This window comes from Aegilops tauschii, chromosome 3 (genome assembly GCF_002575655.3).
Source record: "Aegilops tauschii subsp. strangulata cultivar AL8/78 chromosome 3, Aet v6.0, whole genome shotgun sequence".
Classification (NCBI taxonomy): domain Eukaryota; kingdom Viridiplantae; phylum Streptophyta; class Magnoliopsida; order Poales; family Poaceae; genus Aegilops; species Aegilops tauschii.
Genome location: NC_053037.3, coordinates 84512975 through 84518286, shown reverse-complemented (window position 1 = coordinate 84518286; position 5312 = coordinate 84512975).

Sequence of the window (5312 nt, the reverse complement as noted above, 5' to 3'; positions counted from 1 at the left end):
CTGAACATGTAGAGCAAAAGATACGAGCCTTGCGTGGCAATAAAATTTCATGCAGACGTCGCTCCATGGTGGGCGCAAAGGCAGCCCCCCTCCTCCCATTCCAGATTGTAATCAAGAGGAAGATAACTGTTCAGAGGGGGATTCAGAGGGAGCAGACCACTCCTATTTACCCCCTGAAGTCTTTGCTCTAACTTGCCATGCTGATGTTGGTCATATCATGCATATGGCGCCTTGCATTGCTTACTTTATACATTAAAAATGTCATCTGCTTAGTTTAGACATGCTTTGTGTGAATGCCATTTGTTTATTTTCTAGATCATATATGTGAATTATGCAATACCATCTTGTTTAGCCCGACATCATATATGTGAATTTTGCAATGCCACCCTGCTTAGCTAGTCATCTTATATGTGAATTATATCATGCCATCCTTTTTTCATTACGTAGTACATTTGTCAACAATGTAAGTATATTCAACTACTCTTCATGTGCATCAGCCATTTGACACGGTGATGGAAAAGTCTGCAGTGAAAATAAGGTCCTCACAGCAGACAATGCTATCTCATGAAGCGCATATCTTGTTGGTTACGGATAGCTCCTCAGAGGAGGATTCAGAGACAGATGACCAGTCCTATCCCCCCCCCGAGGTGTATGCTCTTAACTTGGCATGGTTATCTTGCTCATATCGTGCATATGGTGTCTTACGTTGCTATGTCATTTGCTTAGTTTAGACATGCTTTGTGTGAATGCCACCTGTTTAGTGTCTAATTACCATATATGTGAATTATGCAATGCCATCTTGTTGCAAGGCATTATATATGTAAATTATGCAATGATATCTTGTTGCAAGGCATTATGTATGTGAATTATGCAATGCCATGTTGTTTAGCCAAGCATCATATATGTGAATTATACCGTGCCATCCTTTTTTGTATCACGTATTCCATTTGTCGACAATGTTCTTATATTCAACTACTCTTCCTGTGCATCAGCCATTTGAATTGGTGATGGAAAAATCTGGAGTGAAAACAAGGTCTTCAGAGCAGACAATGCTACCTGCTGAAGCAGATATCTTGCGGGTTACAGATAGCTCCTCAGAGGAGGATTCTGAGACAGATGACCAGTCCTATTTCCCCCGTGAGGTGTATGCTCAAACTTGGCAGGGTTATATTACTCATATCATGCGTATGTTATCTTGCATTGCTTAGTTTTTACATCATATACAAAATATTGAATGCCATCTGCTTAGTTTATACATCATATATGCGATTGCCATCTGCTTACTTGCTTAGTACATAAATCATATACAGTATTTAAATTATATCATGCCATCATGTTTACATAGACATCATGTATCTGAATTACGCCATGCCAGCCCATTTAATAAAGACATCATATTAGTTATATCATCTCATCCTGTTTACATAGTCATCATATTTTGAATTTTTTTCATTCTATCCGTGAATTATATCATGCCATCTAGTTTCCATAGACGGCATGTATGTGAATTATAGCTGCCAACCACTTTAATAGACACATCATATAGTTATATCATGTCATCTTGTTTACATAGTCATCATATTTTGAATTATGTCATTCTATCCTGTTTAGTTAGCCATCATATATGTGAAATTGTGTAATGTTATCCTGTTTAGTTAGCCATCATATATTTGAAATTGTGTCATGATATGTTGTTTGATTAGACAACATAAATGTGAATTATTTCATGCCCTCTTTTATTCCCCACTATCCATTGCACCTGTCTATCATACAATGTCTGTACATTCAATTACTTTTCTTGTTTATCAGCCATTTGAATTGGAGGGGGTGATGGCAGTATCTAAGGGAGTAAAAACACGGTCTTCAGAAAATATAGTGCTACTTGTCGATGCAGATAGAACTACGGCTGTACTTGCCCAAGAACCAGCCCCACCACACATAACCCACACTCTTGCAGATTGTACCCCTACCAAGTTCGATAGACAACCACCTACACCTCTTCTAACCCCAACCCCAGCAGATAGTAACCCAGTTCCAGTTGACACAGCACCGTCTCCACCACAGAGCACCCAAACACGAGCAGTTAGTATGGCAACTGCAGTGCCCAAAGCACAAGGACCACCACCCTAAACCCCAACTCAACGCTTACAGCACCGTCTCCACCACAGAGCACCCAAACACGAGCAGTTAGTAAGGCAACTGCAGTGCCCAAAGCACGAGGACCACCACTCTGAACCCTAACTCAACGCTTAAAGCAGAAGAAGAATTGTTCTTAGGTCAGGTTCCGTATGTATGGTTCATACTCCTTTGCTCTTGCATTACTGCTTATACTACTAATTTAAAATTTGAAGTATGCAATTGAAACTCCAATGGTGCAACAGGTATGTTTTAAACCTGTTTCTTTAACTGGTTTGCTATTGTAACTTGCTCTATGTTGATTTCAGTTTCAATTGAATAAACAGTTATGTTCTCATGTCATGATGTGTGGTTTCCCGCACTTATATTATGTCTATGTTGCTTTGTCTTAAACAGATATGATTTGAACTGTCTCTATCCTGATTTGACAACATACACTAGAATGATATAGACCATACAGTGACCATAGTACATAGATATATGTTTGTTTCATGTTGTCATCCTATCCACCTTACTGCTGAACTGGTTTGCCAAAATGAGTTTCATATACAACATGGTAAACCTGTGATGTGTCTACTTGTTTCTTCTCTTTTAGAATGCCGATAAAATATTGGAGAAGAGTACCCCGTTATGCAGTGGTAAAGGAAGTAATGCAGATAAGGTTCAAGATAGTGAGACATCCCTGTTGGTCTCCAAAAAAGCTGATAAAAACTATCTTGAACACAGTGAGACAACCCCAAAGTCATGTCTTGATGTAGTGTTCGAGTTACTGGCCACTACTGCTAGCACAAGCTCTTCAAGCTCTCTACTTGAATCAGTTCGGCTTCTTGAGTCTCAACTTCAAGTTGAAAGACATCGATCAGATGTGCTACGACAAGAAGCCGAAGGACCGAGGAAGTCCCTGCAGAATTCAGATGCATACTTTCTGGTGCAACAACAAGCGCTAGAGGATTTAAGCACCAAACAAGAGAAAGTTAATAAGCTTGCTAAGCATCTTGCCAGCAGGTTGGGTACACAGGTATTGTTTCTCGAGCTCTTCTGAAGTGGTTTCAGTTCTGGACTTGTTTTGTTGTGGCGTTTATTTGCATTGGTCGCCAACTTTGACAACCAGTGTATGTGATATGCTGCTTTGTTCCCTATATTTGCACTAGTGGCGAACTTTGATGCCTAGTGGATGTAATATGTGTAATAGCCATGATAGCCTAGCATAAGTTGCTTGCTTATTTATTTCCTTGTTGTCTTGTTTATTTGTAGTCAGTGTTGTTCTTTTTCTGCGGTTTGCTAGTGGCCGCAATAACCTATTTTTTTAAACTAGGCCATAATAACCATTGGCTACATCTCTACTGTAGTGACCATGGGCCTTCTATGGGCCGTAGAAACAATGGGCCTTCTACGAGCCGAAGAAACAATGGGCCTTCTACGGGCCATAGAATCAACGGGCCTTCTACGGGTTGTATGATCGATTGGGCAAACATCGGCCAATAATGGACCACATTATGGGCCGTAAACGGGCTAGAGTTGGAATCGTCCGTTCATGGGCCGACCATAACGGTCCGTCATTAATCGGTCGTATCTGATGACGCTAAGAAAATGGCCCAACAGATTAACGGGCCACAAACGGGCCGACTCTAACCACGGGCTGAATTTGGCCCACAACCGGAACAGGCCAGTAACAGACCGTAAGTAATCGAATGCTGCAAATCAGCCCAAGAATAAATGGGCCATGAGAAGCCGAAAGGTAACATGGGCTGGAAACGGCCCAATGGAATAATGGGTCGTTAATGGGTATAAAGTGATACACTGTTCATTATGGGCCAGTTTCACCATGGGCCGTTAATGGGCCAAGAGTTACAAAGGGCCTCATATGGGCCGAAAGACGTCATGGGCCATACATGGGCCGGAAGTTACAACGGGCTGGAATCATATTGGACGGCCCAGATGACGCTATTGGGCCAGATTTGGATAGGCCATAACGAGTCGTGAGTTAGCGGGCTGTAACTGGGCTATATGCGAACATGTCGTTAATAGGCTTTCCATGGGTCGGCCCGCCACCTTTTGACCAAGTCAAACGGGCTGGCCTTTTGACCTGAATGGGCCACTGTTGGGCTGATCCACGTGTCAATGTATCGTAGGTGCATCCCGTCCACTCGCTGGATGACATCTGTCCCAACAAGGAGTTAACACGTGTTTCTTTCGGCCAATGAGAATTTTACACATGGAAAATCGCCATTGGTCGTTGCTATTAACGGGTTATCGGATCCAAAACCGGACCAGATAGCTTAACGGCGATCCGTTATGGTGGATGCCACATGTCGGTTACCCTTGACGAAAACACTTCCATGACGCGCCATTTATCGTCATGGAAGTGAACACTTCCGTGATGATAATTTTGGTATTGTCATGGAACACTTCTACGACAACACATGTATGACTATCTTGATTCAGTCATAAAATCGTCATGCATGTACATGCATGACAGAAAACGTGACCTACTGTGACAAACACGTATCATCACGAAAGTGTATTTTTTGTAGTGATGGTGATAAAAGTGTAATGTGGGTGGTAGAAATATATTTTTATAATCTGAATAAATAGAAACAGCAAGGTAGCAAGTGATAAAAGTGAGCACAAATGGTATTGCAATGCTTGAAAACAAGGCCTAGGGTCCGTACTTTCGCTAATGCAATCTCTCAACAATGCTAATCTAATTGGATCATATAACCATCCCTCAACGAGTGATGAAGAATCACTCCAAAGTTCTTATCTAGCAGAGAACATAAGAAGAAATTGTTTGTAGGGTACGAAACCACCTCAAAGTTATTCTTTCCGATTGATTTATCCAAGAGTTCATACTAAAATAACACCAAAGCAAATTCAGATTCATAATACTCAATCTAACACAAAGAACCTCAAAGAGTGCCCCAAGATTTCTACCGGAGAAACAAAGACGAGAATATGCATCAACCCCTATGCATAGATTGCCCCAATGTCACCTCGGGAATCCGCGAGTTGAGTGCCAAAACATATACCAAGTGAATCAATATAATACCCCATTGTCACCATAGGTATTCATATGCAAGACATATATCAAGTGTTGTCAAATCCATAAAAGTATTCAATCTGATAAAACGAAATCTCAAAGGGAAAACTCAATTCATCACAACAAGATAGAGAGG